Source organism: Phyllobates terribilis, unplaced genomic scaffold, assembly GCF_046119375.1.
Source record: "Phyllobates terribilis strain yellow unplaced genomic scaffold, ASM4611937v1 Scaffold_29__1_contigs__length_15306474, whole genome shotgun sequence".
Taxonomy (NCBI): domain Eukaryota; kingdom Metazoa; phylum Chordata; class Amphibia; order Anura; family Dendrobatidae; genus Phyllobates; species Phyllobates terribilis.
The window spans coordinates 7537429-7553302 of NW_027362789.1; the positions used below are offsets into that span (position 1 = coordinate 7537429).

Genomic DNA, 15874 nt, shown 5'->3' on the forward strand with positions numbered 1-15874 from the left:
CTTGGAATTTTTCAGAAAGCGTCTTCAGCTCTGATTCTCTTATTTTGTAATTGATCCACAGTTGGTTTGCGTTTTTGTACTGGATATAAATTTGGATTTGGTACACTAATGACATCTTGATGAGATTATCAGCAGTACTGTTAGGAGTATTTTCTTTTTCCAAGCAGAACAGTGAAAGTTGCTCCGTAAAGCGTAATGACCTGAAGGCGTTTTCTGGATTCAATTCACCACAATGTACATTAATTCCATCATTGTCAGAATGCTTTCTAAGAGGGATATTCCTGATGGATTAGTTGACATCACAAATTGTGGAAAAAAGTGGAATTGTAAGTGGGTACAAAGTTCTCACCATATGACGAGAGTCTGTGTCGGTCCTCAGTTGAGGCTGTAGTAGATAAGTTACAGGGAATCTGTCACCCCCTGGGACTTATCTGCCCTCTAATATGGACATACAGGTGATATAAGTGTAAATCTATACCTACCTGTATGCCTCATATTAGAGGTCTGATTGCTGTGAAATGTTTTTTATTCCTATGTGTGACACTTTGCAGCGATCAGGCCCCTGCTGTGAGGTCGCTGATCGCTGCAAAGTGTCCTGGACCATTTTTTGGTCGTTGGCCTCCCGCTGGCCAGCACACATCGCTGTGTATGACCAGCGGGACCAACGATCAGCCTGGTATCCATGATAAACATCGGGTTACTAGGGGCACGCGCGCACTTAGTAACCCACTGTTTACCATGGATACCACTCTGCTACGGTGCGCGGGAGGTTACCGCTCACGGTAGCAGAGTCGTATCCATGATAAACATCGGGTTACTAAGTGCGCGCGTGCCCCTAGTAACCCGATGTTTATCATGGATACGGCTCTGCTAAGGTGAACGGTAACCTCCCGCGCACCGTAGCAGAGTGGTATCCATGGTAAACATCGGGTTACTAGGGGCACACGCGCACTTAGTAACCCGATGTTTATCATGGTTAATAGCCTGCTCCTGCTTCAGCAGCAGGCTGGTAACCGGGAGCAGGACATCGTGGAACGATTCTTTCCACGATGTCGCTGCTCCCCTGATCGCTGGTGAGCCTGCCTGTTTGACAGCTCACCAGCGATGTATTAGCGACGCAGCAACGATCCCTGACAGGTCGTATCGTTGTCGGGATCGTTGCTGCATCGCTTAGTGTGACGGGGCCTTAACTTGTGTCTGCTGCACTGACAGGTTATAATGTACAGCAGTGATCCTACACTGCTATATATTATAGCTGCGATCAGACTGCAGAAAGTGAAAGTCCCATAGTGGGACTAAGTAAAAAAGTGGAAAAAAACAACAACAATAAAAGTACACATATTTGGTATCGCCGCGTCCGGAACGACCTGACATATAAAACTGTCCCACTAGTTAACCCCTTTAGTGAACACGGTAAAAATAAAAAACTAAAGCAAAAAAATTGCTTTATCATCAAACATCAAGTGGAATAAAACGTGATCAAAAAGACAAATGGAAATAAAAATGGTATTGCTGAAAATGTCATCTTGGCCCGCAAAAAACAAACTGCCATACAGCTCCATCAGGGGCTCCCCAAACACGACATGGCGTCCGCTAATTATTGAAGCAAATTTTAGATTCAAAAAGTCAAATGGCGCTTTTTTCCTTCTGAGCCCTGCCGTGCGCCCAAACAGTGGTTTTCCCCAAGCAGTGGTTTTCCCCCACATATGGGGTATCGCTTACTCAGGAGAAATTGCACAACAAATGGTATGGTGAAATTTCTCCTGTTAACCTTATGAAAATGCAAAATTGGTGGCCTAAAAACATTTTTGCGGGAAAAATTTGAAAATTGTATTTTTACGGCTCAATGTTATAAACTTCTGTGAAGCACCTGGGGATTCTAGGTGCTCACCACACATCTAGACAAGTTCCCTGAAGAGTCTATTTTCCAAAATAGTGTCACTTGTGGGGGGTTTCCACTGTTAAGGTACATCAGGGGCTCTCCAAACGCGACATGGCGTCCGCTAATTATTCAAGCAAATTTTACTTTCAAAAAGTCAAATGCGCTCCTTCCATTCCAAGCCCTGAAACGCCGAACATGAGGTCAGTGAAAAACCTTTATTTCACAAGCAATTGGTTACATGGTGGCACTGCAGAAGCGGGTGCCCACACTACATACAATACAGTGATTGTATATATACACAAATAGTTAATATAAAATATATATATTAATATTATGTCATGTGCACGCGCACAGACACGGGTGTGATCCTGAACCACAAAGGAGCAAGTATGTACAAGTAGAATGAGGCCAAGCGTATAAAGCAATATACCTAGTGCAGCATGTCAATGATCCTGGGGTAGCCTAAAAATAATAACATATAGGTGAGCTTAACTGTATAGCATAAGATGATTGTAGATATAAAGTGGCCTCACACAGGCGGCGAGTCAACTGGTGGGACCAGGGAATGAATCCCTCTTGTAAAAATTTCAATGACTAATGAAGGAAGTGTAATGTAAGGTACGGAGTATTCCAAAGAGAGGGAAGGCGGGATAAAACAATGGACACAACACCAGATCAATGGCCGACAGCGTTATATATAAGAAAGGAGCTTAATGACCGGCTGTGGAGAGAAGTGCTCAGAAGATGCTGGTTAGATGTTAGAGGACGTGTTCAACATGAGGGTCAGGTCAAAACTTGTAGACAAGACAAGATAGGTAATATGCCTTATACTTCTGCTCTACGTGGTCCAGGGTACCGAGTATGCGCCACACTCTGTACCCTGGACCACTTAGGTAATATGCCTTCTATGACGTCATGTTCAGTGTTTCTGCTTTGGGTTTTGGCTTGCAAAACGCAGATTTCATTAGAATAGATTGTGGGCTCCATTAGCTGAGCCCCTGAGGTGGCAGAAACACCCCCCCCCCCCCCGGTGACCCCATATTGGAAACTTCACTGCCTAAGGAATTCATCTAGGGGTGTAGTAAGTATTTTGAACCCATAGGTGCCTTACAGACTTTTATAACATTTAGTCATGGAAATATGACATTTTAGTGGTAAAAATGCAATTTTTGTATTTGCTACAAATTTGTCAGGTACACAAGGGTTAATAGGTGATACTGAACCCCATAATTTATTAAATAATATCTCCTGAAAGCGGTGATGTCCTATATGTCGTCAGAAATTAGTTAGCCCACACCTCAGGGGCCACTCATTGCCATGGTGACTCGATGTCATCATGACAACATCCGGGTGACCAGAGCTAACAAGTTATTTAGGTCATGTGCAGCACTAACAGTTATAAAGCATAGCAAAGCTCCTGAATACACACACACACACACTTATATATATATATATATATATATATATATATATATATATATATATATATATATATATATATATATACACATACACACACATGCAGTTGTACTCAAAAGTTTACATACCTCGGCAGAATTTTTCATGTTTTGGCCTTGTTTCAGAGAATATGAATGATAAAGTTTTTTTGTTTTCTCCACTCATGGTTATTGGTTGGGTGAAGCCATTTATTGTCAAACTACTAAGTTTTCTCTTTTTATATCTTAATGACAACCAAAAACATTCAAATGACCCTGAGCAAAAGTTCACATACCCTGGTGATTTTGGCCTGAAAACATGCACAGAATTTGACCCAAATGGGTTTGAATGGCTACTAAAGGTAACATCCTCACCTGTGACCTGTTTGCTTGCAATCAGAGTGTGTGCATAAAAGCTGAGTGAGTTTCTGGGATCCAGACAGACTCTTGCATCTTTCATCCAGCCACTGACGTTTCTGGATTGAGAGTCATGGGGAAAGCAAAAGAATTGTCAATGGATCTACGGGAAATGGTAGTTGACCTGTATAACACAGGAAAGGGACACAAAAAAAAATATCCAAGGAATTGATAATGCCAGTCAGCAGCATTCAAACTATGATTAACAATTGGAAAATCAGGGGCTCTGTAAAAACCAAACCACGCTCAGACCAACAAAAATTTCGGCCACAACTGCCAGGCAAATTGTCTAGGATGCAAATAAAAACCCACAAATAACATCAGCTGAACATCAGGACTTTCTGAAAACTATTAATGTGGCAGTTTCAAGATGCACAATAAGGAGGCACTTGAAGAAAAATGGGCTGCATGGTCAAGTCGCCAGAAGAAAGCCATTACTGTGCAAATGCCACAAAGTATCTCACCTAGAATACGCCAAACATCATAGAGACAAGCCTCAAAACTTCTGGAACAAGGTAATTTGGAATGAGGAGACCAAAATTGAACTTTTTGGCCACAATCATAAACATTACATTTGGAAAGAGGTCAACAAGGCCTATGATAAAAAGGAACACCATTCCTACAGTAAAGCACGGAGGTGGATCGCTGATGTTTTGGGGATGTATGAGCTACAATGGCACAGGAAACTTGGTAAAAGTGGAAGGAAACATGAATGCCGCACGTTATCAGCAAATACTGGAGGCAAATTTGCCCTCATCAGCCCGGAAGCTGCGCATGGGGACCTACTTGGACGTTCCAACATAACAATGATCCAAAACACAAGCCCAAGTCGACCTGTCATTGGCTACAGCAGAACAAAGTGAAGGATCTGGAGTGGTCATCTCAGTCTCCTGACCTCAATATCATTGAGCCACTCTGGGGAGATATCAAGCGCGCAGTTCATGCTAGACAGCCCAGGAATTTACAGGAACTGGAGGCTGTTTGCCAAGAAGAATGGGCAGCTTTACCATCTGAGAAATTAAAGAACCTCATCTACAACTACCACAAAATACTTCAAGCTGTCATTGATGTTAAAAGGGGGCAATACACGCTATTAAGAACTGTGGTATGTGAACTTTTGAGCAGGGTCATTTGGATGTTTTTGGTTGTCATTAAGATTTAAAAAGAGAAAACACAGTAGTTTGACAATAAATGGCTTCATCCAACCAATAACCATGAGTGGAGAAAAAGTTTTTTTTGTTATCATTCATATTCTCTCAAACAAGGCCAAGAATGGAAAAATTCTGCTGGGGTATGTAAACTTTTGAGCATAACTGTAAGAGATTTCAAGAATGTGGAAGATCTAGGAACTGCAAGTTATCAGGCAGTAATGGGCAAGCTGAAAGGATATATAGGAGAGACGAATGTATATGATCCCTATGGTAAGTTGCTTTATTATTGTATGTACTGGTTTCTTGGTTTTGTTAAAAAAAAAACTAATGAAAAAAATCTCAAATGTATTGGATTAAAAAAAAAGACTAAGAAAAAGTCTTCTCCACTGTGTAGGTTCTCTGGTGCCTAATCAAATCTGATTTCTGGTTAAAACATTTCCCACATTCTGAACATGAAAAAGGCTTCTCTCCTGTGTGAATTCTCTGGTGGATATTAAGATGTGATTTCTGGTTGAAACATTTTTCACATTCTGATCAGGTAAAAGGCTTCTCTTCTCCCCTGTGTGAATTCTCTGGTGCTTAACCAAATATGATTTATCGTTAAAACATTTCCCACATTCTGAACATGAAAAAGGCTTCTCCCCTGTGTGGGTTCTCTGGTGCTTAATCAAATCTGATTTCTGGTTAAAACATTTCCTACATTCTGAACATGAAAAAGGCTTCTCCCCTGTGTGATTTCTCTGGTGGACATTAAGATGTGCTTTCTGGTTGAAACATTTTCCACATTCTGAACAGGTAAAAGGCTTCTCCCCTGTGTGAATTATCTGGTGATTGACCAAAGCTGATTTCTGGTTGAAACATTTTCCACATTCCGAACAGGTAAAAGGCTTCTCCCCTGTGTGAATTCTCTGGTGCTTAACCAAAGATGATTTATCGTTAAAACATTTCCCACATTCTGAACATGAAAAAGGCTTCTCCCCTGTGTGAGTTCTCTGGTGGATATTAAGATGCGCTTTCTGGTTGAAACATTTTCCACATTTTGAACAGGAAAAAGGCTTCTCCCCTATGTGAAGTCTCTGGTGCTTGACAAAATCTGATTTCTGGTTAAAACATTTCCCATATTTGGAACAAAAAAAATCTATTGTCCGCTGTGTGTATTTTTTGATGTTTAAGAAAATACTTTTCAAGGGTAAAACTATTTCCATTTTCTGAACATGAAAATGACTTTGTTCCTTTATGAGCAGTTTGTTTTTTAATGCTTATTTTTTTATTTTGATTTTCCTTAGTAGTCGGTAATGAATCAGATGACAGATCTTTGCTGTGAAGGAATGATGGTATATCCGGGGTAATGGCATTCACTTCATATGTATCCTTTGGGATCCCAAGATCATCAGATTTAAAAACTGAAGATGTCAGCTGTTCCTCTGATCTCCTGGTACAGTCATCTGCCAAGAATAAAACAAATTATTATATTTTGAATAAAATATCCCTGAAATTTATATTTTTGAACATTTCTACTTAAAATATCTGTAGAAATGGCAAGTTATTGACAGAATGACAGTTCACAGTCTAATAGAAAACCTCATAGGATGAACCAGTGGATCGTAGTGTTCAACTGTTTGTTCATTCTGTCTCCAAAATATGGAATAAGAAGCCATCAAAAAATGTTATGTATGTGAAAATTATACCAATAAAAGCTTCTACTCATCAATAAATCAATCCAGCAATATTCGCTCTCTCAAAGTCAAATCTCCCCCTCACTTCTGAGCCTTGCAGTGTGCCCAAACCATATTCAGCATCCATGTACTTGGTATTACTATAGTGAGAAGAACCCACTTCATTTACGGTGTGTGTCTCCTGGAGCACAATCTGGGCACTATGTGTTGGGTAATAAAATGGCCAATGTGCAATTTTCATTCTCCACCATTCATTGCGTGCTAATTTCCGGAAAGTGCCTCTGGAATCAAAATAATCGCTACGTCTATAGATTAATTCACTGCGGGTTATAATTTCCAAAATGGAGTCACTTTGTTATATTAAAGAAGTTGTCCAGTACTTTTTACAATTGCCCCAATTTCCCCCAATGTTTTTACCCTGTGCCCATAAGTCTTTTTGCAATTACCTTCTGCAGTCCTTCTTGCCTGTGCGCATTGCTATCGCTGGCCGCTCTCAGGCACCACGTGACCCCCGATAGCGCCACTCACAGGCTACATGGTAAATACATTGGGAGACATTGGGCAATTGTAAAAAGTACTAGAAAACTTCTTTAAGGCTTCCGTAAATAGTGTGTCCAATCTCCCCTGGGATCTGCTCCCCCGACGTCTGCTTCTGTCACCAGGCGCCGCCTTATTCATCCTGCAGGCGGCGCTGGTGATGGAGGAGACAGAGTAACCAGAAGCTCTGGGCGGCGCAGGCTGTGTCCAAACACTAAGATTAGGGTGCCTGGGACCTGTAGTACCATCCAGTCTGGCAGTATGGGTGCGTGTGCTGTCCAACTGGAGTAATCTGCTCCCTGCTTCATCCAATCAGAAAGCACCGCACCCTACTAAAGCTGGAAGCATATTGCCGGAAGCTGCCAGATACAGCCTTGTTCTCCTCTGGTTCAGTCCTCTGTGCTCAGCTCCCGGCTTGTGTATTTGTTTCCTGTTGTGACCGTTTACTGACTACTCTTCTGATTTAGTATTTTCTCGGTCCTCCTGGTTATGACCCGGCTACCAGACTATTCGTCTTGGGGTTAAAGGGTGATGAGCAAGGCAATCCCTGGGATCAGGAAAATGGAGTAGATAGCACCAAGCCTGTTCGTGGTAGCCATCTTTTGAGCTGCCAGGTGACCATGAACAGTGTCCCCAATACATTGTGTCTGCAAACTATTCCAGCAAGATCTGCATTCAGATAGCTAAATGTCGCTCCTTCCCTTCTTATCCTGCCATGTGCCCAGACAGTAGTGTACAACCTTATATAGGGGATTGTTGGATTCAAGAGAAGTTGGTAAATAATTTGTAAGATCCATTTGTTTCCTATTATCCTTTGTGAAGAATTACAAAGTTATCACCACATAAAGTGACACATGTCAGATTTGAAAATGGGCTCTGATAGGAACACAAAACTGTCTGCAGGAAGGGGTTAAATCAGAGTATTTTGGGAACTAACTACTGTAGTCAAAAACTGTGAGTATAGACTATAACATCTACTGAAATTATCAAACTCAACAGTCTCCATCAGTAATAAATGAGTAACTAGTGGTGAAACCTCTCTGGGGTAATTGGAGTATGGAGCTCGGTGGCTCATGGCAATCTAAACTATCGTAAGGGACAATATTTTCTGTCAGATGAGTTTCAAGAAGAAATATTAGACGTTCAAAGAGAACTTTTTATAATAGTGCAGAGATGAGGTGTCTTAAATTTAGATCTCAGGCATTGGGAAGAGGTAATGGAGACCTTCTTTTAAAGACTACCAGGGAGTTACAGAGTCAAATAAGTGAGTCAGGCCGATCCCACCAAAATCAAACAAAGTGAACCTGTAAAAAAAGACAGAATAAAAGATATGTTACATCCCCAACAACCACATCTATACAAGGGAGAGCTCCAACACTAAAGCGGAGTCACACTCATTTATGGTGGAGCATTGGAGCTACTATGAGTCCTGACCAGGAGAGTAGAGAAAGTATTAGCGCCCCCATTTCAGGAGAGATTGTGCAGTAATCTGAATTCCTTAGAATTGAAAACATAATGGAATTTATGACATGGAGTGAATCCATGAAACCAGGGCTGGAGCCAACACATCTCCTGCAGGTGTGAATAAATGTATATTACAGCCATCAGCCACGCACAGCTTAGAGATATATCATGGCACAGGTGTAATGTTTTCTGTATAGTTTATCACAATCCTGTTTGAAGTTAGTTGGTTTAAAAAGAAATTGAAAAGTCAGAATAAAGGGAAACTCTGTTGTTATTGTACAGAAATTCACACTTGCCCCTCACTGCACATTTAATATTGTCGATCATAAAAGTGAAGTTTGGCCACAAAGACTGGACCTGGTCTTGTAGGGACCATATGAGCACATTCAGCAGCACAGAAGGGAGAGAAGGTAGATTCATCCTAAAAGATATCAGGGGTCTAGGAAGCCAACAGCATCATTACCCTCCGCTTTATCTTACAGGTCCATCATAATTTTGATTTTCTCACTTGTCAGAACATTCTACGTACGCTGTCATTTGGCTTTACAGTTTACAGATCTGGGCAGGTAATGGTCAGCGTCTACTAATCCCAGGGGGTAGGTGGATCCTCCAGGTTGTAGGTTCTACAGAAAAGATCTTTTACAATTACACAAAGTAATGTGAACATTTTCGGATGGAGGAAAATATTGTGGTCTAGCGGTAAAATGGTGATCACACGATTGTGATACAGCTGGACTACACCAGCGATAAAGCAGCCACAGCCGGTGACTGAGAAGAATCTGTGACTTCTCTGCATTTAGTGGTCGCTACTCACCTGGGTAGTCATATGTAGGAATCTCCTCTTTACACCACTCATCACCCCTCACATATGTCTCTGTAGTATTAATATAGGTCAGATCTTCACCCTGAAACAAATATTGTAAACATGGAGAAGTCCCATCTATGATCAGCTCTAATCCTGCCATCTCCACCGTTCTCATTACACAAGTATAAAACATATAATACTGGTGGATAAAACAAGACTGAGCACAAGACCTTCACAGCCGTCTACACATCATAGGGGAGATCTCATGACACCTTCTCTCCATCTACCTGATGATCCTGAGGAACATTGGGATCTTCTTGTTTACAGTTCTGTGGAAGAAGAGGACGGGGACATCTCTCTGGTGTTGTCCTCTTACTGGATAGATCTGGAGGAAACACATACAGGGACTGAATTCATTCTTTACATACAGATAATTATAGGCCGTGTGTATTTAGTCCTGTCTATTACCTGGTGATGTGAGGGGCTGGGGAACCTCCATCATGACATCCTTGTACAGATCTTTGTGTCCTTCTAAATACTCCCACTCCTCCATGGAGAAATAGACGGCGACATCCTGACATCTTATAGGAACCTGACACATACAATGATACCGTCATCCCCCCGATCCCTCCATAGCGTTACTGTATAATGTCCCAGCATTTCCAGCAGTGTCACCTCTCCAGTCAGCAGCTCAATCATCTTGTAGGTGAGTTCTAGGATCTTCTGGTCATTGATGTCCTCATGTATCAGGGGGTGAGGTGGAGGCCCCATGATTGGGCTCTGGGTTCTTTCCCATCCCTCAGACACAGGGTCCTGACAGTGCCCACTATAGGTCTTCTTCACTACTGTGTAATCCTGGTTATGGAGAGACACATTCATAAATCTCACTACAGACATTTCCAGGGTCCTCACCTCTCCAGTTCTGTCCATCTGTTATTCCCATAGATAAGAATGATGTAATGTGACGTCATCAGAATCTCTCACCTCTCCAGTAAGCCGGAAGAGGATCTCTAGGGTGAGGTGTAATATCCTCTCTGCCATCTTGTCTCTGTCCATATTCATCTTTGATGGGTCAATAAGGAAAATTCTCTTATATAGAAGATCTTCACTGAGAGGATCCGATATTGTAGAGACCTGAATGAGAAGAAGATGAGCCGATGTAACATCATAAAGAATTCTGTGTATTAATACAATTACTGGAGACAATAAGGGAAATATGTCAGGAGATAGAATGTGTAGATGTTGTATTCTCTAGTCTTTTATGGACTGGAACATAAGTTGATTTGCTGACTTAGACATCTCCTCCATACTTCCAATCACTGGCTAAGTTGGCCACTGCTGCAGTAAGAATCACCCAGAAACCCAAGCAGCAATGGTATTTTTATTATTTTACAACATTCTGCTTTTGTCCCTGACGTACTAATAAAACCTATATATTTTAGGCCACAGACAACAAGCAGTTTCTTCCTTGGAGTTTGCAGCTGAATACGTTTCTTATAGACTCATCTTCCATAAGGGTATGTGCACACGATGCAGAAATGCTCAGGATTTTTTCCTGAGCGTTTCTGCATCTCTCTGGCAGGAAAAAACGCATGCGGATTGTACATGCGGTTTCCTGCCAGGGACATGCGGAAATGAAGCGGTCTTCACTTTCATTTCCGCATGCGGGTTGACAAGCGCTTCCCAAGCGATTTTAGCATCACTTGGAAAGTGCTTGTCAACTTCACACTATATAAATCCATGCAACCGGCATGGATTTATATAGTGTGTGAATGTCAAAAAATAAATCTATACGTTACCATCTGATGGCCCCCGGTGTCCTGCTTCATCGGTCCCGGCTGCCGGCAGTGAAGACTTTAGGACCTTCCGACGTCAGCGTCACGTGACCCGTCACATGACTCTGACGTCAGCGAAGGTCCTTCTTCATTCAACCGCGAAGTGCCCGGGAAGCCGGCAGGACGCAGCGCGTGCCGTCAGAAGGTGAGAATATATATATTTTTTATTTTATTCTTTTTTTTTTAATGGTACCTGGGTCTGGATGAGAGTCCTCTCATCCAGACACGGGTACCATCCGCACATTAGACCGCATGAAAAGCGCATCAACATATACAGTGATGCGGATTCCATGCGGTCTAATGCAAGTCAATGGCGGCAAAAGAGCAACGTTTCCGCAAAATTAATTGACATGCTGCGGATTTTTGACCGCAGCGTTTACGCTGCGGAAAAATCCGCATCATGGGCACAGTACATGCGGATTTCCATTGGGGAACATTGCTGCCCTTCTACCATGCGTTTTTCATGCGTTTCCACGGCGTTTACGCAACTGCAAAAACGCTGCGGAAACGGATGAAAAACGCATCGTGTGAACTCAGCCTAACGCTAATTCTCGTCATATACATTACACGTGACATGAGAAAAAACAACTTCATAATGACGACGACATCTTAATCTTCTAATACGGCTCTAGAAACAAATTTGGCCACAGTCCGTCGCTGACCTCATCATCACCGACTGTCTATATGAATGTTTCCCGTCTTTCCCAGGTTATAATCTTTTATCACGTTAGATCTCATTTATAAGAGCTTGTTTGTAAGAACACCAAGACAGGAGTTATTTGATGCGAATGTCTCCATGTACAGTGTTTTTCTTTCCTGGATATTATGTTTCTTTTAGCATTTTCCTGTAGGTTTCCATATATTACATGAAAAACACCAAAAAAAGAAAACCAAGTGTTAAAACATAAAATAAAATTAGGGGATGGCGGCACTGTGGGATCATTATACTGTATGTGAGGGGGATGGTGGTAATGTGGGAATATTATATTGTATTTGGGGGGATGGCGGAACTATGACAACATTATACACTACAGTATGTGGGAAGATTGTAGAACTGTGGGAACATTATACTGTATGTGGGAAGATGGCGGTACTGTGAGAACATTATACTGTATGTGGGGGGATGGTGGTATTGTGGGATCATTATATTGTATGTGGGGGGATGGCGGGACTATGACAACATTATACTGTATGTGGGAAGATTGCAGAACTGTGGGAACATTATAGTGTATGTGGGTAGATGGCGGTACTGTGAGAACATTATACTGTATGTGGGAAGATGGCGGTACTGTGGGAACATTATACTGTATGTGGGTAGATGGCGGTACTGTGGGAACATTATACTGTATGTGGGTAGATGGCGGTACTGTGGGAACATTATACTGTATGTGGGTAGATGGCGGTACTGTGAACATTATACTGTATGTGGGAAGATGGCGGTACTGTGAGAACATTATACAGTGTGTGGGAAGATGGCGGTACTGTGAGAACATTATACAGTGTGGGGAAATAGAGGTACTATGAGAGCATTATATTGAGAGGCTTAATGACCGCAGTCGCTCCTGTGACCGGGCCCAGCCACCACCAGCCCCTGCTGCAGCTGGATGTGTGTTCTCGGACTGACATTCAGCTTAGTGCCACAATACACGCTGCGGACCAATCAGAGGCCAGCAGCTGACATCGGCATGTACGTCATTAGGGGGCGCATGGAAGTGACATCATGCTCTCCTGTCGCTTCCAGCTGAAGTCAGCGGCAGCTCCAGAAAAAGACACCGCGCGGCGAAGGAGCGGAGAGAAGGCGAGTATAATGTTTGTTTGTTTTTTAAATCAGCGAGTACACGGTGCCCTTGGCCATACTACTACATGTAAGAGGATGGGCTGTGCATTATACTACATGTACGGACTATGGGCTGCGCATTATACTACATGTACGGACTATGGGCTGTGCATTATACTACATGTACGGACTATGGGCTGTGCATTATACTACATGTACGGACTATGGGCTGTGCATTATACTACATGTACGGACTATGGGCTGTGCATTATACTACTACATGTAAGAGTATGGACTGTGCATTATACTACATGTAAGAGTATGGACTGTGCATTATACTACTACATGTAAGAGTATGGACTGTGCATTATACTACATGTAAGAGTATGGACTGTGCATTATACTACTACATGTAAGACTATGGGCTGCGCATTATACTACATGGATAACTATGGTCTGTGCATTATACTACATGGATGACTGTGGGCTGTGCATTATACTACATGTATGAGTGTGGGCTGTGCATTATACTACATGGATGACTGTGGGCTGTGCATTATACTACATGTACGGACTATGGGCTGTGCATTATACTACATGTATGGACTATGGGCTGTGCATTATACTACATGTACGGACTATGGGCTGTGCATTATACTACATGTACGGACTATGGGCAGTGCATTATACTACATGTAAGGACTATGGGCTGTGCATTATATTACATGTACAGACCAGGGGCTGTGCATTATACTACATGGATGACTGTGGGCTGTGCATTATACTACATGGATGACTATGGGGAGTGCATTATACTACATGTACGGACTATGGGCTGTGCATTATACTACATGTACGGACTATGGGCTGTGCATTATACTACATGGATGATTGTGGGCTGTGCATTATACTACATGGATGACTGTGGTCTGTGCATTATACTACATGTAAGAGTATGGGCTGTGCATTATACTACTACATGTAAGGACTATGGGCTGTGCATTATATTACATGTACAGACCAGGGGCTGTGCATTATACTACATGGATGATTGTGGGCTGTGCATTATACTACATGGATGACTGTGGGCTGTGCATTATACTACATGTATGAGTGTGGGCTGTGCATTATACTACATGGATGACTGTGGGCTGTGCATTATACTACATGTACGGACTATGGGCTGTGCATTATACTACATGTATGGACTATGGGCTGTGCATTATACTACATGTACGGACTATGGGCTGTGCATTATACTACATGTACGGACTATGGGCAGTGCATTATACTACATGTACGGACTATGGGCTGTGCATTATACTACATGTACGGACTATGGGCTGCACATTATACTACATGTACGGACTATGAGCTGTGCATTATACTACATGTACGGACTATGGGCTGTGCATTATATTACATGTACAGACCAGGGGCTGTGCATTATACTACATGTGTGGACTATGGGCTGTGCATTATACTACATGTACGGACTATGGGCAGTGCATTATACTACATGTAAGGACTATGGGCTGTGCATTATATTACATGTACAGACCAGGGGCTGTGCATTATACTACATGGATGACTGTGGGCTGTGCATTATACTACATGGATGACTATGGTCTGTGCATTATACTACATGGATGACTGTGGGCTGTGCATTATACTACATGTATGACTATGGGCTGTGCATTATACTACATGGATGACTGTGGGCTGTGCATTATACTACATGTACGGACTATGGGCTGTGCATTATACTACATGTGTGGACTATGGGCTGTGCATTATACTACATGTACGGACTATGGGCTGCACATTATACTACATGTGTGGACTATGGGCTGTGCATTATACTACATGTACGGACTATGGGCTGCACATTATACTACATGTACGGACTATGGGCTGTGCATTATACTACATGTACGGACTATGGGCTGTGCATTATACTATATGGAGGACTATGGGCTGCACATTATACTACATGTACGGACTATGGGCTGTGCATTATACTACATGGATGACTATGGGCTGTGCATTATACTACATGGATGACTGTGGGCTGTGCATTATACTACATGTGTGGACTATGGGCTGTGCATTATACTACATGTGTGGACTATGGGCTGTGCATTATACTACATGTACGGACTATGGGCTGTGCATTATACTACATGTACAGAATATGGGCTGTGTATTATACTACATGTGTGGACTATGTGTTGTGCATTATACTATATGTACGGACTATGGGCTGTGCATTATACTAAATGTACAGACTATGGGCTGTGCATTATACTACATGTACGAACTATGGGCTGTGCATTATACTAAATGTACAGACTATGGGCTGTGCATTATACTACATGTACGGACTATGGGCGGTGCATTATACTACATATACGGACTATGGGCTGTGCATTATACTACATATACGGACTATGGGCTGTGCATTACACTACATGTACGGACTATGGGCTGCGCATTATACTACATGTAAGGACTATGGGCTGTGCATTATACTACATGTACGGACTATGGGCTGTGCATTATACTACATGTACAAACTATGGGCTGTGCATTACACTACATGTACGGACTATGGGCTGTGCATTATACTACATGTACGGACTATGGGCTGTGCATTACACTACATGCACGACTATGAGCTGTGCATTATACTACATGTAAGGACTATGGGCTGTGCATTATACTACATGTACAAACTATGGGCTGTGCATTACACTACATGTACGGACTATGGGCTGTGCATTATACTACATGTACGGACTATGGGCTGTGCATTACACTACATGCACGACTATGAGCTGTGCATTATACTACATGTGTGGACTATGGGCTGTGCATTATACTACATGTGTGGA

At 42.3% G+C, this 15874-nt stretch overlaps 1 pseudogene; it reads right to left on the reverse strand.

Moving 5' to 3' along the window:
• Positions 1–3574: 3574 nt before the first annotated feature.
• Positions 3575–6328, reverse strand: LOC141178614 (uncharacterized; annotated as a pseudogene).
• Between the last annotated feature and the right edge of the window lie 9546 nt (positions 6329–15874).